The following is a 26,854-nucleotide window of genomic DNA, read 5'->3' on the forward strand; positions in this document are numbered from 1 at the left end:
AGAGATTAAGAGAATAATCGAAGAAACTATGAGGCAAAGTGTAGAAATGAAACCAGAACTCTTTCTATTTGGAATGACTACACCACAGTGTACCAAGGAGATAAAATATCTTACCATCCACATATTGACAGCGGCACGTATAGTGTACGCTCAGAATTGGAAATCCGAGATAATACCAACAGAAGAAAAAATAATAACAAAAATAAATGAATGCGCAGAGATGGATAGGCTCACAAAAGAGCTCCAAGATAAAGAGAACACTGACTTTTATTTAGTTTGGCAAAAATGGTACACATGGTTAGAAAGAAGGATAGGGCCAACAACATAGGACATTAGGAGAACATAACTCAAGAACTGTAGAAATAGATATATGAGATGAGCCGTAGGATTGTATAAATAAATGGTTAATATGTTTGTAGAAAGATACTGCTGAACTTCAATGAATATATCAAGGTATAAGCAAGTGAATTTGTAAATAGTATGATTAAGGAAAATTGGTTAAATGGACATTAATCACTGATGCGAAGGTTTTCTAGAAGTTAGTCGATTGACTCTTTGTTAATGTATAAGTGTTTACATGTATTTGTGTTTTATGTTTGTTTATGTTAATAAAACTTAAAAAAAAAAAAGATATGGCTGTCCAGTCTTCATTTGTGTTTAGTTGGCACATGTATATTTACTCCAATATATCCACTTTAATTATTTGCAACTACACTTTCAATTATTGTGAATTTATTGATCAATTGAATATCAATAAAACTATCAATAAAATCACCTTCATTATAGTAAATAATAGTTCTTGCTTATGACAATTTCTGAACCTCTTCTTTCAGTCATTATTTTATTGAATTTTTATGGGTAGGTTTCCTTTGTTCAAGCTATTCCACAAAACATTGAAGCGATCATCAACTTGAAGAAGTAACATCTTGTTTATACAAGAATTAACCATCTACACCTATTTAATTAGTTCGGAAGAAAAGAAAACTGGTATCTCTTTGATTGCAATTTAGCTAATGCTTAATCAAGGATCAACATACAGATATCAAGTGCCCACCGTTTTCTCAGAAGTATCATGAACAATAAAATTTAAAATCAACGCAAAATCATCTCTTGTGCAAATTCAGCTTTCTGCATAACATTATATTTTATAATGTTCCAGCCCTATGGAAAAAGGTCTATAACTGTTTTCAAATACAATTCCACTTCTGATGTTGAGGAAGCAGAGCATATTTCACATTTGAGGGACACTAGAGCAGGAATACGCAAGCATTTTGGGCACCAAAGGCCACACTGCATATTTAGAAGAACAACTATGGGCTGCAAGACATGAAACTCTGTATGTCATTTTAGATTTTTGCAGGGACTTTTGGAGGGTTTCTTTGATTTTAATTTTGACATATAGTGTGTGTGTATATTGGTTATACTATGTTTGCCATATTAAAAAGATGGGAAATAATGCTAATAGTCTTCAATTCACTTACGAGACTGCCTTCTGCCTCCAATAGCCTCCCATCGACCAGTACGCTCCCACAGAGGGGGTCTCTTCAGGGTGCCGTCGGTTAGACAGTGTCGGCTGGCGACCCCCAGGGGGAGAGCCTTCGCTTGGGGGCACCTGCCCTTTGGAACGAGCTGCCCCCGGAGATTCATCGGATTCCTGACCTTTGTACCTTTCGCCACGCCCTTAAAACACTATTATTCCGTCAAGCAGGGCTGGCCTAAAATATTATTTTAATGGGTTATTTTATTTTAGATTATTGGCCAAACTATTTAATAATTTTAAATTGTTTTTAACTTTTATATTGTTGGTTTTTTTATTTTGGCTGTACACCGCCCTGAGTCCTTCGGGAGAAGGGCGGTATAAAAATTTAATAAATAAATAAATAAATAAAATGAATAAATTTCAGTTTTCAGGGCTCCTTCTTCTTATACATAGTCATTTATTCTACAGTAGCAACACTAGAGTAATCACATTTTAAATTGAATTGATCCCAAAATTTAATGTACATTTTATGGATGTTTTGTATGCCAGATATTCTATATTTAGCTAACATACCATAAGACAGTTGTCACCAGACTTAATGTCCTTTAAGTATGTGGTTTTCAACTCACTATATTTCCATTAAAGTCACTCTGGAGGGTATCAAAAACAAAGAAGGCCATGGTACATTTATATGGTATCCAAGTAGCAACATTAATTATGGAGGTAGATGAAGTTGTTTATCAGGGTATTTAGAGCAATGAGTCTTATCAAATAAATATCCAGAAGAGAAATACCATCATCATGTTTGCATGAAACAGATGAATAGTATTATTATTAGCTTTAGAAAGCCATGCATTTTTTATTACTGTTCTTATTAATAAATCAGCTTTCATAGAATATTTGTGCCTTCCATAGAACTGCTTTTGTTAAAGCATCTTATTTATTATCCAGGATTAAAAAGGAAAAAAGATTTAATGTAGTATATAATTTAGTCCCTTATTTTGAAGTGTATAATTTATTTTACATAGGGATAGAAGCTAAAGTTGAAGTCCATTCAACTTTATAGTTGCAACAAGACAATCTTGTCAGCTCCTGTCTCTATGGAAACTATACTAACAGAGGTTTTTTTTTGTTCTTTCTTTCTCTTAAAGCAGCTAGAAAGGTAGTGCTGTGCAGAAGTCCAGTAGAAGACAGTGGGAGGTATTTTTAGATAAACATGGCCAAAATTGCAGCAGTCCAGAAGTCAGTCTTGCTTCTTAATCTGAAGCTTCAGAATGGTTTTTTTTCCCACATTAAAGTGAATAGCAATATACGTTTTCTTAAGATAAGTTTCTCATCATTCTTGTAGACCTCTTCCTCATACATGTTTTGTCTTCTCAGATTTGATAATGACAGTCCTCTATGGACACTGAAACATGGCCAGCAGTGATTAGGTAGCACCCACACACTCATATTCATGTATAGAATGTCAACTAAGGCAATCATGCTTCAAGACAAGCCACACTTTGTCCATATTATACTTTGTCCATATTACAAATATTCATCACACTACATTTTGTTTTCAAGAGAAAATAAAAAGAGAAAAGTCCAGTTTAGAGAAAAAATATTCTGGGGAAGTGTTTGTATTTTATATTTCAGCAATCATATTCAATTCATGAACTGAATTTCTGATGCACAATAATGTGGAAGTGCTATGCCATTGCCTTTCTTTCAATATATGTGCTTGTGTTTCTGTGGGCTTAATTTTTCAGTTTGGTCTACAGTAATTGATTTTGCTTATAATCTCCCATACACTCTTAACCAGATTCAATCTTACTTCATTTACTACCGAGATTAGCCCGGTTCATTAATAAACCATATAGTGCCATCCCAACAATTATTGACATGAATTCAAAATAAATGCAGGGAAGAGATTACCAGTGCTATACTTAGATTTACAATCCACTATTAGCAGCTTCATAGATATTTAGGCAATATTTACATAATGCTGGATTATTTTATGTAAAAACATATAACCAAACAGACTAGAATCAGGTTGGCACTATGCAACTTTCACATATTGTTGCAATGCATCTTCAAGGGCTCATGAGCCATAGTGATGTTAGGAAAAGATGAGATTCAATACTAGAAGACCACATGTTGTCCATATCTATCATAATGTGTTTTTCAGAACCTCAGTCTTTGTTTCCTTTCTTTAGTCCCTGATTATTATAATTTCACTACGTCAGTGTCATAAAGAAAGATGTTTTCTTCCTAACAACAGTGACATACCAGTAGCAGTGAACTACAGTCAGGCGGGCTTCCATGCTTTGTAGCCAGGCTTAATCAGATATATTTTAACCTGAAATTCTATTTCAACGTGAGGTATTTAATCATGATACAAAACATCTAAACCATCATCACTCTAAACACCTGCCTTTTCAGATTAAATAATAATAACTAAATATTTCTCCCCAAAGCCAGATCAAAAACTACAGAAGCACATCAGTAATAAGAATTAATGGACATCTCAGGCTGTAATAAATGGCTTGTTAGCCAATGGAAATTGCATAACTGAATGAGTTTCTTCCCTTCATAAACTTTTGTGGAGGTTTTTGTGCTGAAATCATAACAATTAGAACTACTTTTCAGAAAATTTCTGGGTACGCAGGTACTGTTTCAGTCTTATCATACACCGAAAGGACATTGTAGGCAAGCAATAGGAACATGGTACCACTAAATGCAGAAGTGACCTATTTTTAAAGTCTCTAATTTGCAAGATTCATTTTAAATTTAAGTTTAAGTTTAATGTGATTTATATGCTGCCCTATCTCCAATGGACTCAGGGTGGCTCACAACAACAAAAAACACAATGACATTAATACAATATAAAATTAAAAGTCCGAATTAAAACAGTTTAAAATCAGTTTAAAAAACTATTAAGAAAACCCCCCCTCATTAGACCAGGCTACGAAATAACCAGGTCTTCAAATCACGGCGAAATGAGCGAAGGTCAGGGGCCATCCGGAGCTCCAAAGGAAGTTGGTTCCAAAGGGTGGGTGCGCCCACAGAGAAAGCTCTCCCCCTGGGGTTCACCAGCCAACATTGTCTGGCCGACGGCACCCTGAGGAGGCCCTGTCTGTGGGAATGCACCGGGTGATTGGAGATTGTTGCTGGCTGCAGGGGGTCCAACAAATAAGCCATGAAGGGCTTTATAGGTGATAATCAGCACCTTGAACCTCATCCGAAGGGCAACCGGTAGCCAATGCAGGCCACGCAGGACGGGTGTAACATGGGAGTGTCGGGACACTCCCATCACAACCCGTGTGGCCACATTCTGCACCAGTTGAAGCCTTCAAGTGGTTTTCATGGGCAGCCCTAGGTAGAGAGCGTTGCAGTAGTTGAGACGGGAGGTGACCAACGCATGAGTAATGGTGCATAGAGCCTCTTGGTCCAAATAAGGGCGCAGCTGATGCACAAGGCAGACCTGGACAAATGTCCCCCTGGTCACTGTCACTACATGATCTTCCAGAGACAACCGTGAATCCAGAAGGACACCCAGGTTGCGGGCCCTATCCACAGGGGGTAACACTTCACTCCCAATGGTCAACAATGGAATATCTAGATTGGAACCAGATGCCGGTACCCACAGCCACTCGGTCTTGGCAGGGTTGAGTCGGAGCCTGTTCCTCCCCATTCAGGTCCGTACCACTTCCAGGCAGCGGGACATCACGTCGAGGGCATCACTAGGCTGGTTTGGGGTGGATATAAAAAGCTGGGTATCATTGGTATATTGATGATACTGCACCCCGAAACCACGGATGATCTCCCCAAGTGGCTTCATATACAGTAGATGTTGAACAGATGTTGATTTTGCTCTTTATGCTTTGATTTGTTCCCTTCCTGAATGATACTGATAATATATTACAGTGACCTGGATGTGTAGACTTGGTGGAGTTGATCTCCTCCTGCACAGTCACATGGGGATTTAGAGGATTAGCAAATTTATATAGCCACCCATGTCATACATGTGACTCTGGGCAGGATACTCAATAATCATGAGGAAATCCTTCTGCTCTAATTTTGGGTACAAGTACTTGGTGTTGAGCCAAGGAAACAGAACAGCAGTTTCTGGTATATTGTTTACCCTATTCCACAGTGATCTCCTTAGCTGAACCTGACTGAATGATCTTAGAGGTGATGTTGGGCTGTTCCAGACTGATGACTGTGGAAGACTCCAGCCTCCACGCTGAGGTATTTATGATGGGGTAACCATATGACTTCTCGGCCACTGTGACCATGACAATCATGTACAATATATAGAAAAATGACAAGTATGTGTATAGAAAAATAGGAAAAAAGCATTTTATAGCTTCGTGACAAACATGATCTATACTTAAATTAATAGCAGCAGAAATTGATTTAAGGAGTAATCTTTCTTCATGTTTTATCTCCTTTTTATACTTGTAGCTTTCTTACACAGATAGTTTCATGAAAAAATTAGATGTTTTAATCACAAATGATAAATTCTGAAAAAAAAAACCCGCAACTCAGTTCAGACCCCTCTATGGTAAATAACCGAGTTACACATTCCTGGGTTTCAGTGCTTCAAAGAGTCTATCCATTGTGATATGGGTTTCTTAACAACTAAAGGATAAAAATAATTACTATAAAATTGTTAGACTACAGGTAGTACTTGATGTATGACCACAATTGAGCCCAGAATTTTGGTTGTATGTTCTTGCAATTTTAAGTCATGTCATCACATGACCAGATTCAATTTTACAACCATTTTTATGACAGTCACTAAACATGTTACTGTAATCATTAAGCAAATCACATGATTGTAAATCCAAATCCATCTTATCCAATAGCAAAACACAGCAAAAAAAACATCACAAAACATTATGTGACCACATGCTACAGTTATAAATGCAAGCTGGTTGCAAAGTGCCCAACATGTGATCACGTGACCACAGGGGTGATACAGCCATTGTAATTTCAAGCACAGGCCATAAATAACATTTTTCAAGTCTGACATAACATGAAACAATTGTTAAGTGGGGACTACCTGTATACCTGTACAGTTCATTTTCTTCTCTGAATCTTACTAACTTGATCCCTGATTTTGGAAAATATCATAGGTTTTCTCAATTCATTCATCAGCTAAGTTTAGGCATTTTTAAATTTGATAGATAGATAGATAGATAGATAGATAGATAGATAGATAGATAGATAGATAGATAGATAGATTAGAGGTAGAGGTAGAGGTAGAGATAGAGATAGAGATAGAGATAGAGAAAGAGATAGAGATAGAGATAGAGATAGAGATGATAGAGATAGAGATGGGTGGGGGAGGGAGAGGACAGACAGAAGACAGACAGAGCTTTATGATTCTGGTCCCTGAAACAGTGCCTCCCCCGGGGAATATCTGCTAGACAGTGACATCTACAGGAGAAGCCTATGTCAGATACCCAATGAAAATATTTTGTTATCTAGAATCACCGTTTTTAGATTCATTTTCCAGAAGGCAAAACTATTGTCAATGATGTTCTTTCAAATCTTGTTTAATACCAGGCCTTTTGATCTTTAGGAATCATTCAATAGCTTAACCATTCCTTTTGTATTTTAAGGATCCTGATAGCGATGTCCCTTCTGTGTTATTGTGTGTTTTAAATTAATTTCTTATTTATTGTGCTAGATATTAATGGATTGATGAGTGAGCTATACATATTTTATATAAATGAATTATTGGGCAAATGAATGAATATCCAGCACTTCAGCTACATCAACACTTTAAAAGAACTGTGGCATAAGTAAAAGAACTGTGGCATTATCATAAACTGTGATAACATACACTGGCTATGTGCTAAAGTGTCAATAAAGGAGGGTAGAATCACAACTGTGACATCTAGGATTCAGTGGCAAAAATAATGTATCTTCTTATCTTTTTCTGTCCTCCTTCCTCACACATATACATAGAGTCTTCTGCTAATGCAGTTTTATTTTATGACATTGTTTTTATTGATTTAGATGTCAATAGTTTTGTCTGTGTTCTAACACAGCCTTCTCTGTGGGGGCACCTACCATCTGGAACGAGCTCCTCCTGGAGATACGGAGGATCCCGGATCTGCACACGTTTCGTCGTGCTCTCAAAACATTTTTATTTCAGCAGGCTGGCCTGGCCTAACTCTCCCTTTTAAATTTTTAAATCGTTTAATCTGTTTTACAAATTGGGTGTTTTAAATTTGTTTTCGGCCAAAATATTTAATAATTTTAATGGACTTTTAATGTTTGTATTATCTGTATTTTATCTTGGCTGTTCACCGCCCTGAGTCCCCCGGGAGTAGGGCGGTATAGAAATTTGATTAAAAAAAAAAAACCACACATGCTCAGACAACTGAATGAAGCTGACTGAATTGGTGGAAATGTTAATCCATTGTTGCTTAAATGTATAGGTATAAAAATGAATGTATGAAAAAGATGAATCTAATTGATTCTTTTGATTTTAGCTACCTATTTCTTTTTTAATCCAAATGGCTAATTCTTTAAATCAATACTATCACTGTTGCTATAACTGATTTATTCATTATATTTTGAAGCATAAAACTGAGGAAACAAATTTCAGCTATTTGATGGAAATTTGATGGTTAAATTTCCTAGAAAAATATTTTTAAAAGTTTTTTTTCATTTACCAACTTATTTTCCAAACTGTTTATTTGTACTTAAACCAAATTTTGTGTTCAATGAAGATACCTAGTAATAGTGTCTGCTTTACAAACTGAGTCACATCATCCGCTGTAAAATCCTCTATCGCCTAATAAACAACATGCTCAGCGATAGATCCTTTCAGATCATTATGGGGGAACAGTGTTAGCAAGTTAAGAAAACTCAACAACGGCCTTCCACAAGGTTCTGTACTGGCACCCACACTGTTCAAACTTTATATCTCAGATATACCAGCTACAAGGGGATGTAAATTTGGATATGCAGATGACCTGGCCCTAGCAACACAAGATAAAAATGGACGTTGCTTACCTGAACGTCCCTTCTCGACGTGCAGCTGGAGAATCCAAAGCTTCGGGGCAGTTCAATAGTTGAGTAGCCTACACTGAGTGTGTTCCTTTAAATTTTTCTCTTCAGACATGCACACTTGCTCAGCAGAGTCCCAGTTTTGTTCACGAAGTAAGGAGCAGTAGAGCGTAAGGAAAAAATCATCAGCAGCCAAGCTGGGTGGGTTGGATTCTCCAGCTGCGCGTTGAGAAGGGACGTTCAGGTAAGCAACGTCCGTTCTCCAACGCGCAGCTTGGAGAATCCAAAGCTTCGGGATGTACCCAAGCAAGTTCAGACAGCGGGGGGAGACTGGCTGCTGCACGTCATCTGAAGAGTTGCATACAGCTTGGAGCACACGGCGACCAAAGGATGCCTCCGCCAAGGCAAAGGAGTCCACCTTGTAGTGCCGGATGAAGGGATTTAAGGATGACCAGGTAGCCGCCCTGCAGATGTCGGAGACGGACGCATTGGTGGCCCAGGCGGCCGTGGTGGCAGCGCTCCTGGTGGAGTGAGGAAGGATTCTCTGTGGAAGCGGTCTGTTCCGAGCTGAATAAGCCTGGGAGATGCAAGACTTGATCCATCTCCCGTCTTGTTGTAGAAGAAACCTTCCGGCCCATGGAGGCGGGCAGAAAGGAAATGAAGAGCGATTCAGATTTTCAGAAATGCTCCGTTTGTTTAATATATCTGCGTAGGGCCCGGCGGACATCTAAGAGATGCCAGTTTGCTTCCCGAGGATGTCAAGGTTCCGGGCAGAAGTCTGGGAGGATCAATTCCTGGGCTCGATGGAAGGAGGAATTTACTTTAGGTAGAAATGAGGGGTCTAGTCTCAGTACAACACAATTCGTGTGAAAAACGCAGAGGTCGCTTCTCACTGACAAGGCTGCAAGTTCATATATTCGGCGAGCCAAAGTAACTGCGACCAGGAACGCCACCTTGAGTGTCAGAAACCGGAGGCTGATAGAAGCGTGAGGCTCAAATGGAGGATGCATGAGGGTCTGTAGGACCAAGGTCAGGTCCCAGGATGGGTAGCGATGGATAACTGGTGGGCGCAGGTTGGCTGCCCTTCGTAGAAAAGCACGAATCATAGGGTCCTGCGAGAGAGGAAGATTTGCGGAAGTAGAGAGAACAGTACTTAGTGCGGCAACCTGGCGACGAAGAGTGTTAGGAGCGAGGTGCTTATCGAGGCCCTCCTGGAGGAATCCCAGAGCTTCAGGAATGGAGGCAGACGTCGGGTCCAGGTGAGACTTGGCACACCAGGAGCAAAAGGAAGTCCAAGTTGCATCGTAAATGCGGCACGTAGATGGTCGCCTGGATGCCTGAATAGTGGGGATCACACTGCTGGGCACGTTGACTCTCCTTAGCAAGATCCTCTCAAACGCCAGGCGGTCAACTACAACCATTGGGGTTCTGGGTGCAGCATGACCCCCTGGCTGAGAACGATCCTGTCCCCCGGTATCCGCCACGGCCTTGCCACTGACAGGTCCATCAAATCCGCAAACCAGGACCTCCGAGGCCAGTGGGGTGCGACAAGAATGACGTCGGCCCTGTCTGCTATTATCCTGCGAATCAGACGAGGAAGGAGTGGCAGAGGGGGAAAGGCATAGAGGAGACCTCTGGGCCAGGGAGAGGCGAGCGCGTCAACTCCTTCTGCCTGAGGACACGGGTGTCGAGCGAAGAACCTGGGAAGGTGTGTGTTGTCACGGCTGGCGAAGAGGTCGACAAGAGGCATGCCAAATCTGTGAACGATTTCGGCGAACAGATCTGGGTGAAGGTGCCACTCAGCATGGTCCAGATGTTGCCTGCTGAGCAAGTCTGCTCTGATGTTCGTGGTCCCGGCAATGTGCTCTGCTGCAAGGGACAGGACATGTGCCTCTGTCCAGGTCAGAAGCAGAGTCGTTTCCTCCATAAGCGGCCCCGAGCGGGGCCCCCCTTGGCGGTTTACATGTGCCTTTGCTGTTACATTGTCCGTGCGTATCAGGACATGATGCCCCGACACGATCTGCTGGAACCGTTGGAGAGAGAGGCGGATCGCGCGGAGCTCCAGCCAGTTGATCCCTTGGCGGCGATCCTCTGGTGACCACGTACTCTGGGCGACGTGAGAGAGAAGATTACCTCCCCATCCTGACAGGCTGGCGTCCGTTGTCACTATCAGGCGCTGCAGATTCTGAAAGTAGCAGCCCTGCTGCAGGCTCGGGGAAGACCACCAGAGGAGGGACCTTGAGACCTCCGGCGGGAGGGATACTCATGTGGAAGAGTTGCTCCGTCTGGCCCTCTGAAAGGGTAGGGGGAACCATTGCAGCTGGCGGGAGTGAAACCTCGCCCAAGGGACGACTGACAGGCAGGATATCATTTTGCCGAGCAGGCGGGACAGGAGCAGCAATGCCACCCTCTGGGAGGAGAGGACCTGGGATGTCAAGGACTGGAGACTGGAGCACCGATCTGCTGAAAGGAACACCTGGCCCTTCACTGAATCTATTACTATCCCTAGGTGAAGGGTTCGCGTGCTGGGCTGCAATTGGCTCTTTGGAATGTTGAGGGAGAAGCCATGTTGATGAAGGCAGCGACACACTATACCTAGGTCTCGAGAGGCCCGGACCAGAGAAGGGGAGAGCACCAGAATATCATCCAAGTAGCAGTGGAGCCGTACCGGCTGTTGACGTAGGTGGGCTGCCACTGCTGCCAAGAGCTTCGTAAAGGTTTTGGAAGCGGAAGAGAGGCCGAAGGGCATTGCCCTGTATTGGAAATGCTGGCTGTTGTAGGCAAAGCGGAGGAAACGACGATGGGACAGTCATATTGGCACGTGGAGGTATGCTTCTTTCAAATCGATAGAAGTCATCCAGTCCGATGGTCGAATGGAAGCCAGAATTGAGCGGAGAGACTCCATTTTGAACCGATGGTAGATGATAAACTCGTTCAACCTCTTGAGGTCCAATATGCCCCTATAACCCCCCGACACTTTGGGGACCAGGAAAAATATGGAGTAGAAGCCGGTCCCGCGATGTTGGGGGGGAACCGGTTCTATGGCTTGGATTTGGAGCAGGTGATGGATTTCTGCCTCCATTAATTGACGCTTGGCGAAATTGGATGAGAGAGGGCATTGGATGAAGTGAGAGGGGGGACGGAAACGGAACTCTAGGGTAAGACCTAGACAGATCGTCTGGAGTACCCACGCATCCGTCGTCGAAAACTCCCACTGAGAGAGAAAATGAGTCAGACGGCTGCTGATGGGAAGGTGGGTGTAGTCATTTTCCTCTTCTGAAGGCACGGGTGCCTGTACCTCGGAAGGGCCATTTGGGTGCTGGAGTCTTGCGTCCGCGGTCTCTGAAGGAAGGTCTATCGAAAGAGCGATCGAACCCTTGCGAGTAGGACCTGGAAGAGAAGGACCCGGAAGGTCCGGCGTCGGTCCGAAAGGGCTGCCTTGTGGACTAAGACGAAGGTTTACGTTCTGCTCTTCTGTAAGAGGATGGCATGACCTTCCGCTTATCCTTGTCCTCTACAAGGATGGGGTCCAATGTGTCTCCAAAGAGGTGGGAACCCTTGTATGGAGTTGAGGCGAGGCACCATCTGGACTTTGCATCAGCTCTCCAATTCTTTAGCCACAATAAACGGCGAGATGTAACGGATGACACCAGGGTGCGTGAAGCAAACTTTGCGGCATTCAGCGAAGCGTCTGCCGTATATTCAGTAGACATCTTGGCGGAGGCGTGAATCGTCAGGAGGGAGGCGCTCCTGAAGTTGGCGGAGCCAGATTAGTGATGCACGGCTGAAGAAGGAAGCCGAGGTGGCAGCCCTAACAGCCCAGGCGGCCGCATTATGCGTACGACGAAAAGTAAACTCAGCTTTCCGATCCTCCGAGCGCAGTCCGTCGGCGACATCGTTGGAGATTACCAAGGAGGCAGTCAGATTGGCCACAGGTGTGTCTACAGTTGGCAACTGAAGGAGTTCCTGGAGACTAGGTGCTGAACAATATAGTTTTTTGTCCAGACCCGATGGGGCCGGCAAGGAGGAGGGTGTGGACCAGGAACATTGGACCACCTTGGAGAAGAGCTGCGGGCACGGAATGAAGTCTGCTTCAGGCTTGGGCACTATGAACAGGGCCTCATGTTGTTGAGAAGGACCCGGTTGATCAACCTGTGGGGTCAGATCTGCCAGTTTCGTGGTCAATTTGGCTTTGTGGAGAAGGGATTTAAATAGCGAGGGCCTGAAGAGCCCAGAGAAGGCCGGCTTTTCCGGTGGCATATCAGCATCGTCGGATAAGTCCATATCCAATAGGTCGGCCTCGTCCTCCTCCGAAGACGACTCCCCGCCATGTCTGTAGTCTGGATGAGAAGCGTCCACATGTGTCATGGCGGGATACTGGTAAGAGGCCAGCTGGGAGGCCAGAGGCAGAGGCGGCGGCGGAGGATATCGTGGTTGAGGCCAAGCAGCATATTGCACTGGATGTTGAGAGTTTGCTGCCAGAGTGCGGGATACAGTCTCGGAGATGATCTGTTGAATGTCATAAGGAAAAGGTGGTGGAACCGGCTCCGTGGCATGCAAACCTTCAGCCGTGGGAGTAAATGTCGCCTCCGGCTGAGCCCTTCGAGTATGGGAGGTGTTGCACGAGAGGTCCACCGGTCCCATGCAATGGGCCAGAATTGCCTCAGAGGAAGAGTCCACGTCAGGTTGTCGATACAAAGGCTGTAGTGATAGTTGATCAGCCTGATGGATGGGCTGATCGCTTGCTTCAGCCACAGGTGATAGTGGGACCGGTAAGCGTGAGGACGAAGCCTGATTGGACTGCTTGCATGCCTTCTCAAATTGTCGTTCCAGAGCCTTGTGCCTCCTGGAAGCGTCCTTGGCTGCAGCGGATGAAGATTTGGACCTCTTTGAAGTTGGAGCATCAGATGATGGATGCGAAGAACGTTTGCGAGACTTCTTATGCTGCCTGCTCTGCTCCGGGTGATGTTCAGGGGAACTGTGAATATCTTCCAGGTCAGAAGAGAGGTCACGTTCAGCCATATTCGAGAACAATTTGGGATAACTGAACCGAAAGTCTTTTTTCTTTGGTTTTTTTAATTATTATTATTTATTAATTTTTATAACTGAATATTAATTAATTAATTACTTTTTTTTTTTACAGGTATGAACTGAGGCTCAGACAACAGTGGAAGAACTAAGGCAAGTACAGCAGAGAAAAAGAGGAAAACGGAACTCTAGCAATTTCTCCACGGAAGCAATGTTATTGAGGCCTGATATTGCCAGCAGAAATGACTTTCGGCTCCCAGCAGCCAATTGTGCACACAGGAAGCAGTTGTTGGGCAGAAAATGGTAGCCGTTGATTCCCTTGCACCGAGGACGGAAGGAATGGCGCTAGGCGAGGGCTGCAGAAGAAAAGCTGATATGCGTGCCAGGTGTTCCCTTCCTTATCGTCTCCCCTGCAGGTGGAGGTGAACGGTCAGGCTCGGAAGGGGATTTAATCGAAGCTCGTCGGGAGAGCAGGCAATTAGGCACGAGCTGTCTCAAACACCAGTTCCCAGCGCTGAGGCGGGCGAAAATGGCACGTAAATGTCAAAGTCTCCAAGCGCCGCCGCCAAGACACTAGAGGTGGCTGAGAGTAACCGACGACACGAAGCATGCAGCAGAAGCCTCAAAAGTACTCCCAGCGCTGCGTGGAATGAGCAGAGCAGGGAAAAACATCGCTTGCGATGTTAAAAGGCGGTCCAACGATCGAGGGATCGGCAAGGAGAGATTGAGGTGCTGTCCCTGTGCTCCTCAGGCGCGCGATCACTCAGAAGTGATCCAAACGCCGATGGCCAGTCCCAATTTAATGAGAAAGTGCCACTGAGAGCAGGGCAACAATCTCAAGCTGCCCAGATTCAAAAGGAAAGTCCAAAAAGGCGAGGGCGGTATTACCGGCAGGCCGGGAAACCTACCCACACGCCGGTGGCTATTAAGTGGAGCGGGGAATTCAGATAATTGGCCGGGCACCCCGTAGGAAAGGAAACTGCCACGGACAGCCTGCCTGAGGCAGCAGGCAAACTCACCCCTGGCCAATCAAACGAAGAGGGGAAATTCAACAAAAATATGCAGAAAAAACTCAGAAGAATCCAAAGCTTCAGGAACAAAAGTCTAGTAGAGTACCAGAGAAAAATTCAGACAGTGTCACAGGCTCATCTGAGTGAACTAAACTGGGACTCTGCTGAGCAAGTGGGCGTGTCTGAAGAGAAAAATTTAAAGGAACACACTCAGTGTAGGCTACTCAACTATTGAACTACCCCGAAGCTTTGGATTCTCCAAGCTGCGCGTTGGAGAACTTGTAAGTTTTGGACTGCCTCCTCTCTGAGGACCTGAAGTCCCTGGGAAAATTATTTGCTGACTGGAAACTCATACCCAGTGTCAGCAAAATGGTGTCCACCTGTTTCTATCTCAACAACGCCACCCTGATGTCACCCCAATGCCACCCCGAAGGCCTACCTGAATAACAACTTACTCCCTTATGATCCTCACCCCCAAATACCTCGGAGTAATTTTGGATTGGACTCTCTCCTATAAGAAACACCTAGAGAACATGTCCACTAAAATCAATACCAGGAACAACTTACTCCAGAAATTAAGAGGATCAAGATGGGGAGCCTCAACCTCTACTCTCAGAATATCAGCATTAGGGTTGGTGTCAGGGGTGGGTTCTAAAAATTTTTACTACCGGTTCTGTGGGTGTGGCTTATTTTATGGGTGTGGTTTGATGGTCATGTGACAATTCTTTAGGATTTAGCAGAGATACTGGTCTACCAGGCTTTTAACTGCTTGCAGAGCTGTACGGGTCTACCCATTTGTTCTTGGAGCATCCCGGTCTACTCATTTGTTTTTGGAGGCACCAATCTACCCATTTGTTTTTGGAGGCATTGGTCTACTCATTTGTTTTTGGAGGCACTGGTCTACTCATTTGTTTTTGGAGGCACCGGTCTACCCATTTGTTTTTCGAGTGCACTGGTCTACCACCACACTGCCTTTTAACACTGATCAGCTGTAGGGCAGCCTTTTGAAGCCCCACAACAAGAGTTTAAACAGTTTTTTTTCTTCTAGCCAATCAGCTGGGACTCGGGAGGCAGCGAATAGATTTGGGGCGGGGCCAAATAAAAGGTAAGAATAACGCTGGGGGGTGTGAGAGGGCCCAGCTCCCGAACAAAGAGAACCGGTTCAGTGATGTCATATCATCACTGCTACCGACTCGGCTGAACCGGGCCAAACTGGAATGAACCCACCACTGGTTGATGTACTCCACAGCTGAATACTGCACCCCTGTTAGGTTTAATAGCTGCCACACTAGCAAGATCGATGCTAGACTAAATGACACAATGAGGATCATAAGTGGTTGCATAAAATCTACTCCTACTTGCTGGCTCCCCGCCTTGAGCCACATTGCACCACCACTCTACAAAGGCAGGAAGCCTTAGTGAAAGAGTACAACAAAATTTTGAGAAACCCACTTCTTCCTGTGCACACTGATCTTTTTCATCTATCAATTGGCAGGCTTAAATCCAAGAAGCTCTCTCTGACACTTGCTCAACAGCTGTCTAACAACTTTGACATCAACACACAGTGGAAAGCCAAATGGGCTGCTGAATGCCCAGTTACAGGCAGCTACATAGATGACCCTGCACAAAAGGTGCCAGGTTTTGATCTTCCTCTCCAGCACTGGTCAACTCTAAGCAGGATCTGTACCCAACATGCTGTCTGCCAGGACTCATTGTTTAAGTGGGGTCTTGTCTCTACCCCTCAGTGTGGCTGTAGTGCTCTTCGACAAACTCTCCTTCACATTGTGTCTGAATGTCCATCAAGAGTTTACACTTGCCCAATGTCTGATTTTTTCAACATAGGCCACCCTGTCCTTGAATGGCTGGGTGGACTGGACATTAACATTTGAACCACTATAGGTCCATGTATTTGCCATACACTAAATAAATAAATAACCTAGTAATATATTACTATAATATAGTAGTATATAATATAACTAATATATTAAAAGAGAATCTATAAATAGGTTGAAAGAATATCCATATCCAATTTGAAATCTGCTTCTAGCAGAATGGCATACTCATTGAAGTTAATATGTTATATAGAGTTATTCTTAAATATAAATACAAATAAGTTATATATATATATAGAAAAATCCATGATTTTAAAATGAATACTATTGCATCTTTTTTAAAAAATGAATATTGCCAAGGCTATAAAGAGATACATTAGCCTGCCCCGCCAAACAAAGTATACATAAATTTTCATTTGAAAAAAATGAAAACAATGACCTCTGCAATTTTTAGTATGCCTTAAATAAGATGTTTGACTTCAGAATAACTGGCTTGTAGATATAGTTGGTTATGCATTTTGTTTGTATATTTGTTGCTGAGACAGGGATAAAGATAGCAATACAGAAAATTATCACCAGAAAGTTCAGTTAGTGTATCAAAAGTGTTGAATATGCAAGTAGGAGTGAGTCTTACATCATCATCACTCATTGTGAGGGGTGTTGAACATGCAAGGAGGAGTCAGTCTTACATCAGCCTTCACTCATTGGTTCATTTTTCCTGGTGGGAAAATGAATAAGCATCAGTGGCTGACAGGCTGGACAGCTTCCTGTAAAAGGACCTGCAGCCTCGGGCAGCCCTCAGTTCATAGTTATTTTTGTTGTTGTTCTTGTTGCCTGAAATAAACAGTTGTTTTACTTCACTACGACCGTCCTGCCTCTCTTTTCATGTCCGGACTTAACAAAAAGTATGGTACTTTTTTCCCCTTCTAACCTCAATAGCAAATAACGTAGTTATGTAAAAGACACAGAAAGAGAATTAGATATACTTTCAGTTTTAGAAATAGAAATACTTAATAGATCAGGTTGTTTATGATATATATGACAGTGACATCATGAGTGGGATCACAACTTTTACATTTAAAAATGATTTGTTCAATTAAAAGACTGCTAACTCTTATTATACAGATTTAGAGAATTAAAGAATTTAGTAAATTGGGGGCTCAAGTGAAAGAAGCAGACAGAGTCTTTTAATACTAGACACAATGGAAATATTTTTAAAGATAACATTTTATAAAAAGATTAAAGTGGGAGCTCTAAGCCTGCTCAGAGGAAATAAGGAGAGGTTTACAAATGATGTAACAGCATGAGGAACCTAGTTTCTATTGAAATCCGGTTCTCAACACTGTGTAACAATAACACAATTTTGAACATAAAGTGTCAACAAAACCAGACTAAATCAGTGCTTCGGTTCTATAGATGTGCATTGATCTTTTATTACTTTGGCCACACCACTGTATAATCATATAACATCACTGTTCTATAAACTTCATTGGCTCCCAGTGTGTTTTTGGTATAGTTCAAGGTATTGGATATAATCTATAATGCTCTTCATGGCACAAGGCCAGGTTTCCTGCAGAACCAAATATCTCCAACTGACTCTTCCCATCCTTGCTAGATCAACAAGGTCTCCTTCATACAATAAATGTATCTGATGGGACCCACAAGGCATATTTTCTCTGTTCTGGCATTTCCATTTGAAACAGCTGACCTTCTCAGATTTAGATGGCCCTGATATTGTTGGCCTCCTGCCACAAGCCTTGAAGACCTAACTTTTCCCCTGAGCTTTCTGAGCTGGTCAGAATGGTAGATGAACCTGTCATGTGAATGTAGTTCATATGAAATTACTGTGACCTAGTCTCAGTTGGACTGTGTTTTTTTTAGCTGGTGTTTATGTTGGCTTTAGTCTTATGTGGACCACTTACAGTTGTAGTTTACAAATTGGGCAGCTATATAAATTGATTAAATAAGTAAACAAGCAAGCTATCCAGCTTCAGGATGGATGATCTTTTACTCTTAGTTTATTTAATATTGTTTGTGATCCCCAATATTTTGCTCTATTTTAAAACATTTGATTATATTCATGGATTGCTTCATTTTTGCAAAAACAAGGGTGATATGAATAATAATAATCCACTGTGTATGAAATTATATTTCCAAATTACATATTCCATATGAATCCTTGTGTGGCAGGGTAGGAAAAATGGCATAATAATAAATGGATGTGTCTCATACTTGTTAAAATGAGCAAGGATTTGAATTCACTCAGAAAACAGCATGTTAGAAATGCTAGAGATATCATTTCGAATATTCCCATCTGCTTATCACTTCTGTCTCCATATAATATGGCTTCCTGCAGAACCCTATTAAGCAAATCAGTATGAATCTTGAAATGACTCTGCACGGAAAAGGGCAAATAAAAGTGGATTGAGCAAATTCTTAGCAAGGCTCCTAAATTAACCCAAGAAAGATCCTTCATCTTGGAGGACATTATTCAGACTAGGTATGGTTCATTCTTTTAAATGAATCTAAAGTCCTGTTATTTGCTGCCTTGGGAGGCATTTGTCCTCACATGATGGAGAATACCCTTCAACTATTATCATGTTGATGGCATATCACAGAAGCTTGGTGATCTATAGTCATGGTAATCTACCACTCTTCCAACACAGTAACAGCTGTGTTATCGGCTTCTTCACACAAGCAATTGTTCATCATATGTATATGCAAAGAACAAGCTACCCAACTAAAATAAGAACTAAAGTTAAGAATAACATAGGGTTATTTTCAAAATATGAACAAAAGCATATGTCTGCAAGATGCCTGGCAGCTTCAATAGGTTTCTTATTTAAATATACTTTCTGAGGATGATTCTTCAGGATAAACTCTGAGATAGCAAGGCAGCCTGCGCTTAGTCCTTCATAATAATGTGTCTCAATAATGTTTCTAGAACTGGCAATTAGCAAGACAGGCTCCTGAATCATGAATATTGAAAGGGCATATACAGTATATGCAAAAGAATATACAGTAATTAGGATGGATTATATAAATCTATATAATCTATATTCTATCTATACATCTGATATGATTTCTCACCTTTGTAAGAAGGCAGAACTCTGGCGCGTGCTCTCTCTCTCCCCCTCCTTCCCCCCTCTCTCTCCCTACCTAGATCTCAGCTGTAACATTATTTTTCACTTTTTAAAATGCATATTTCTCTAATCTTCCCTTTTGATGTACATTTTCTATGTACCTTGTTACATTTTTACATCATTTTTACATCAATTGTCACCATGTGAGCTCTTTTAAGACTTTGTGTGTGGTGTGTATAAAGAGACCCCCATGTTTGCTTTTTTTTTCTATTTAATTTCTGATATGTTGGATGCAACTTCTGCAAATAAATGGTTTTTTTTTCCCCTACAGGTTTGGACCAGGGAAGGATGGTCACTGTTGCTTTGCTATGGTAGAAACCTGGATCTTATAAATTCATTTATATAGTAATTGTTAGCAGAATGCTTTAACATTCTTAGTTGGCTATTAAAGTATTTTAGTATGAATACCTGGGCAATTAATTGTGACAAAGTTAAATATTTCCTTTTTGATGCACTTTTAATTTCCTTTGGAATCACTGAATAAGTCTCTGTCTGGATAACATTCCATAATCACAAAAAAACATGACACCACTGGAATGCTGGCTAGCAGAGGTGGGTTTCAGCAGGTTCTGAATTTTGAGTAGTTCGGAGAACCGGTAGTAAAAATTCTGACTGGCCCCACCCCCATCTATTCTCTGCCTCCCAAATCCCAGCTGATCAGGAGGAAATGGGGATTTTGCAGTAACCTTCCCCTGGATTGGGGAGGGAATGGAGATTTTACAGTATCCTTCCCCTGGACTGGGGTGGGAATGGAGATTTTACAGTATCCATGCCGACTAAGCCACATCCACCAAACTATGCCACCCCCACCAAGCCACCCCCACAGAACCGGTAGTAAAAAATTTTGAAATCCACCACTGCTGGCTAGATGTATATTTTAAATCTCATAAATATTCTTAATAATCCCTTAAGTTTAATAACAACACACTTGATTTTTATCAATATTTTTCAGAGTACAATCAGAAGTGTATCAGTAATCAAGATGCAAGGATATTTATGAAACGACAACAAAAACTGCATGAAGTTCTGATTGTTATTTTATATACCATCTATTTGTCCTTTATAAAATGCTTTCTGAGGAAAATAAGAATTCTTGTTCAGCAATAGGGCATTTTGGTTTAGAGTAGAAAATGTGATATTGCTCTTTGCTTTTTCAGTTGGCAGACCATGTTATAGTATTTCTTTACTTATTTATTTATTAAACTTATCACACTATCAATTACCAAGGTTATCAGTGATTTACAGTAAGTTTTTTAGTGATAAAATATTACAATAATGATAAAATTGGAACATTGTGAGCTTTTATTTTGCTTCCTCTGTCTTCCATTTACTTCAGAGTACTATGGTCAAATAGATTGACAGTTGCCCTGCAACATCAGATTTAAACTTTCTGAAAGAAGACCAGGAAGGTATTTGAGAGACATTTGGCACATAATACAAAAATCAGCTGGTGAAGAACAAATAAGAGGAACATTTCTATTTCAGAACACTGCTGTTTGCTAGACACTTTGCTAGAAACAAGATTATCCAAATGTGATGATTGATATGTCAGGTGTATGATTGATTGATTGATTGATCAATTGATTGATTATATGTCCAGTCATTTTTGACTTGGGAGGACTAGTGACCACATAGATTTTCTCCATGATGGTCTATCCCTAACTTCTTCTTACATTTTCCCAACGGTGCACTCATTGAAAACATAATTTAGTTCATCTACTTTGCTGCTGCTCATCTTCTTTTTCTCTCTGCTTCTACCTTTCCCAGCAGAGGAGCCTTTTCTAGAGAGTTGGATCTCTGGAATGACATGGGATATAGAATGGGTCTCTTTGAAAGGACAGGGGTATGATGTTATTGTAATTATTTCACCAGATGTAACAATGGTATTCAGTCCTTAGTTCTTTTGGCTATAGATCTCCAGTGTCAATAACCTTGAACAGTTGCTAAATGAATGGTTATAAATTGAGGCTACTTAACTTGTAATCAAGCTGTTATGAACAACATGCCTGTCTGTTTGAATCTAAAACTCTCATTAGATCTTTACCTGGTTTTTCCCCCAAAAACCTTCTCAACCTCGTGGTGCCAGTAGTTTTTACTACATTCAAATCCAAACTTCTAGCAATGTTTCCAATGAATAATTCTGCCAACATGGTAATGGCACTCCTTGTGATCACTTTGTGAAATTTTGCTGCATTATTGTTGTTTTTTCTCCAGAAAACAATCTACCTCTCTTCAGGATAATTTCTCAATGTGCCGGGTCCCATGCTTGGCCAGCACTTTTCTGTGCTGAACCCATAGAATTCAGTAGTTCTTTCTAATTGTGTTGTCAATATTTGTAGTTTCCTATAATTCTAAACCATTTAATTTAATCCCATTTTAAAGTTTTGTGGAAAGACAATTGCCAACCCCAAGCTAACAGAGAAAGGGAAATTCCAATCATTTTACATACATGGCTGCATACTCACAGTGTCTATGTTTTCCTCCAAAATTATTGAAGTAGTTACATGAATTAGACCTATCAATGTTATACCTAACATTGGATAGATTAAACAATTTATATTTTGATAACCCCTAATTTGAAGTAATAGTAGCATTTTAAGATTACACTTCTTTTGTCTATAAAGAACATTTATTTTAAATTATTTCATTATTATTTTATTATTGTTTGTTACCTTCAAGCAATATGCTGTGGTTTTTTTCCATTCCCTGTTATGTCCACCACATCCTCATCTTTAAAACCACTATTTATGGTTTTAAAGCATTGCTTTCTGTATGTTTTTAATTCTTGTCTTCTACCCAGAGTTGCTGGTAAATGAGCAGTCCTAGAACTTTAAATTATAAATGATAATAATACTTTAAAATTATTTTTAAAACTTTTAAAAATATCTGAACATTTTACTGTTGGATAAAATCAGTATGGACAAGTTGAAAATGCGATTAATAAGTTACAGATTCAAAGAGTGGGAAAAGTGCTAAAGACAAAATGGAATGATGGAAACCCCATCAATCCCATCAGTATACGTGCTATACCTTTGATTCAATACACTGCTAGAATTATAAACTGGACAGAAGCTGAATTTGACTGAAAAACAATCATTATATTCATTATGCATTACATCTTCATAGTGATATTGATAGATTATACCTGGTCCAAAGAAATGGAGGCTGAGGTTTATTTCAAGTCAATCAAACTACCAAAAAGAAAAGGATGCATAAGCAGATCACATAGAAGACAGCCAAAAACAACCACTGATGCAAATTAAATAACTTAATGTCCAGGAAAAGAACCATGAATAGCAAAATAATGTAATAAACACAAGAACAGAACTCTAGCATGTAAAAGCATTATATAGTCAATTCTACAAAAGATTAAGAGAAAAGTGGATTAAAAAAACCCCGACAATGGCTTACAACTGGAACATTAAAAAAAAAGAAACTGAAGAGTTGACTTTGGCTGCTCTAAAGCAAACTATTTGAATTAAGGCAATCAAGCTCAGAATTGAAAAATTGTCAAACAATTCAAAGGGCAGATTGTGCAAAGAACCAAAAGAAACAGTAGACCATATACTGAGCACATGCAAAAAAGATCACACAAACTGATTATAAACAATGATATTATACAACATGACAAAGTGATTTATTAGAACTTCTGTAAATTATCATGTGTCAGTAATGAAAAATTGGCAAAACAAAATTGAAAAGGTAGTAAAAAATGAATAGATTAAATTACTGTGGGCTTTCTGAATACAAATTGATAAAGTCTTAGCCCATTAAACATGAGATTTAAAAGAAGAAAGGTTGGATAATTAACATGGCAAGGAGATAATGAAACAGAAGACAAAGAGTTGGAGATCACATATTAAATCAAAATTGAAAAATTATGACATAAACCAGCCATGGTGGTCCCAAGGATTATTGGCACTCTGGCTACCATACATTGACAAAATTTTCATCTGTCAATTACCAAAGACCACACTGCTTGGATCCACACATATTCTTTTCCATTACAATTCTATATTTTTGGGAAGTACTCAATGTGAATGAAAGCCAACCCCAGGTAAAGAAGCGGCACTTGAGGTTTCACATTTTTGTGTATGTAATCATTTGTATGTAATAATTTGCTCATTTGTATTCCTGATTGCAGCAGTTTATAAGTAATGAGTAAAACCCAGTTTTCAGTCAAATAAGCCAAGTGACAAATGTTATGCTTGTATTATTTGTTTCTGTTACATAAAGCAGTGTATATAATGAAAAAATGGTCTCTTTCTAATTAACACTGCATTGAATGTGCGATATAAAACTTTCTGCTTTGGGAATGCAGACTTAAAACAAACAAAGCCATCTCTAAATATAGTGCTCATCTGAGACCTTTCGTTTACTTCTGTTCTTAAAAAGGAAGGTGCTTTGAATAGTTCTTGAGATGTTTGGCCCCTAACCTCACCAACCACTTGACTTGACTTCTGATAATGGGTAATTGGGAAATATAATTATAGAATACATTTATTCAGAACAAAAGCCTTCCTGTGCTTCCTGAAATGAAGAATTTAATAGGTTTTCTCAACAGTTATTTCCCTCCTCTTCTATTTAAAGCAGGCTTTATTTATTTATTTGTAGCTTAGATTAATACAATCAATTTCAGACTCATTGAAATTAATAGGTTAGACATGCCTCATTTAAGTTCCATTAATTCCAGTTACTTTAATATGACAGACAACCCCATTGAATCCAAACTCTTACAGTATAAATTTACATTGGAATATTTGTTTTCAACTTCCCATAGACTTCAAAGGGTTGTAAATACCGTATTTTTCGGTGTATAAAATGCACCTTTTTACCCCAAAAAAGGGGGTGAAAATCTGGGTGCATCTTATACGCCAAATGTAGCCCTGCCCACCCGCCGGCCCCCACCCTTTGGCCATTTTCGGGCAGTTCCAGGCGGCAGGGATCTGGGTCGGGGCACAGCCTGAGGAACAACCCTCTTCGGGAAGGTCTGGGGGGAGGGGGAAATCTGCCCGGCGGCTTCGGGGAACAAGGTGGGTGCCACGATTTGCAGCTGGTCACCTTCTGGCCGCCCAGTAGGCAGTTTAGGACAGGCAATGGCCGCAATGACTTCACTCCCCTGCAATGTGAGGAGCTGCCACTTAAGCCCTCTGCGCCCAGGAGCTGAGCGAGCCGAACAAGAGCTCCTAAAGAAAAATGCCCCTCTTTTCCAGCCACCACTGCCCGGATTCCCCAATGCAATAATTAGAGCTGCGTTTCAGGCGGCGGGCAGCCAGTTCCCCTGCAATGTGCAGCGGGGAACTGGAAACCATTTTGGATTTAGAGAGGGGATTGCAGCGCTGCTACCTGAAAGTGCTTTTCTTCCCATTGCACATTCCCAAACGGTTTCCAGTTCCCCGCTGCACATTGCAGGGGAACTGGCCGCCCGCTGTTCCCCGATGCTGTCAGGCAGATTCCCCCCAGACCGTTCCAAAATGCTGGTAGGCAGAGGTAGAATTCTTGTTTTCCTCCCCCAGAATTAAGGTGCGTCTTATACTCCGGTGCGTCTTATACTCCAGTGCGTCTTATACACCGAAAAATACGATAATTTTAAATGTTCTCATTTGGGCATCTTTTATCCAGGTATTGTGATCATGTGCCTTGAAGAACTTGGTCCTTCCAGCTTTTTTTTTATGTTCTGTGTTGGCATCTAGATTCCTTTGTTAGCCAATTTTGAACTGTAGCAGGTGCTTTCAGTTGACAGAAGATAACTTCTGTCAAATATAGCTTGTTCCTGATTCTAACAACTTCTATTGACAACTTCTTTAAATTTAGGATTCTCCTAAATCTAAAACTAACTCAAACATTTTCTCTTAGTGAACAAACTCTTCACTAAGCTGACACCAGCTTGGGCTAGAACCAACAATTTCTAGCCCAATCCAATGCTTTTTTTCTCCACAAAGTATTTCCACTCTTTTTCTGTACCTTGTGTCTAACTACAAAGTATAAAACACAATAAAGGTAGTCCTTGATTTATGACCATAATGGAATCTGCCTGTTGCCGTTGCAAGTTGTGTCAATTATTAAATGAAGTGCCATTGTGATTGTCTCGCTTAATGACTCTTGTCCCTGTTATCCCTGACAGGGTCATTAAGCGCAGGTGGTTAATTTGAGCATGGGGTACCTCAGGGATTGGGAAGGGCATGGGAGGCTTAGCGAAGGTTCAGGTCCACATTGCAGTACTCCCCAGCTCACACATTGCCTGCCCCAGGCCCCCCAATTATTCCCCCACATGCAGCATCTTGTGTTCCATTTCCCATTCCACCTCTCGGAGTTCCCACCGGCCTTCTCTGCTTCCCACAGCATCCTCCCAACTGCAGCTCCTCCCAAAATGGAACTCACTTCCAGGATGGCAGGCCATGCAGGCCTAAGGAGGGTGAGGAATGATGGGCCTGCTCTCCTTTCCCAATGCTATCTCCAGAGCTGTGAAATGGTGCCCATTTCCAGGATGGAACCATTCAGCCTCCTCTGTGTAGGAAGGCCATGCAGTGAAGTGGTCACTTCCAGAAGATCTATAGTACTGAAAAGATAAGAGACCAACTGGTGAAGGAGGTGGGAGGAGAGTCTGTGACCCAACTGGGTGGGAAGTAGATCCAAGTCCTGTGGGGATCTAATGGGGTAGGAGGGGGTGAGATAGATAGTGAGGCTGGTGCAGCATTTCAATGATGACTCATAAGGAATTTCAAAGCACCCAAATTTTATTTATGTGACTGTGGGGGTGCTATAGCAGATGTAACTTCATGCAGGGGTTGTAAGCCTCTTTGTTCAGCAGTATTGAAATTTCAAATAGTCACTGAACAAATAAGCATAAATTGAGGACTACCTATGGTGTAATGAATATGTATGTTTATATAAACATATGCACGCAAACATATATAAAACCTATCCAGAGGAAGGGAAATAATTGACTACCTCTTTCCAGAAATAGAAAGGTAGCAGGGTACAGCAGCTGGGAAATTATCCAGTAGAAGAATGTGGTAGCTTAAGATACAGGCTGAATATCATCTAAGTTGTTACAAGAAAGTAAACAGAATTTTCATAAGCCACTATTGCAAAATAGGCAATATACAATCTTTAATTATAGCCTTTTTCCAGTCCAGATGTCAGCAAATCCAAAAAGAACCACCCAAAATAACATGTCCCATTTTAACCCTGTTCAAATCAACTGACTTGATGTTCCCTCTTTTTATGTACAGCAATCTTGCTCTTTAATACATTCTGATGATTGTTGATCCTTACTCCAAATATCTCCACTACTTCAAATAGCCTACTTTGTAAATCCAGCAAAAATAAATTACTCCAATTGCTGTC

The 26,854-nt window shown here is 41.2% G+C and overlaps 1 protein-coding gene across 2 annotated transcripts in view; it reads right to left on the reverse strand.

Annotated features, from left to right (window-relative positions):
* The window catches only part of GABRG3 (gamma-aminobutyric acid type A receptor subunit gamma3), a 428,102-nt gene that overhangs the window by 206,701 nt on the left and 194,547 nt on the right, over positions 1 to 26,854 (reverse strand). Inside the window, exon 1 of one of the 2 annotated variants that reach the window (XM_034431374.2) lies at positions 25,886 to 26,122. The exons of the other annotated variant lie outside the window; for it this stretch is intronic. The gene's annotated coding sequence lies outside the window, so the exon portion shown is untranslated. Of the gene's footprint in view, positions 1 to 25,885; positions 26,123 to 26,854 lie in introns of those variants that run through there. 2 annotated transcript variants of the gene reach the window in all.

This window comes from Pantherophis guttatus, chromosome 5, assembly GCF_059756535.1.
Source record: "Pantherophis guttatus breed Tessera chromosome 5, ASM5975653v1, whole genome shotgun sequence".
Classification (NCBI taxonomy): Eukaryota; Metazoa; Chordata; class Lepidosauria; order Squamata; family Colubridae; genus Pantherophis; species Pantherophis guttatus.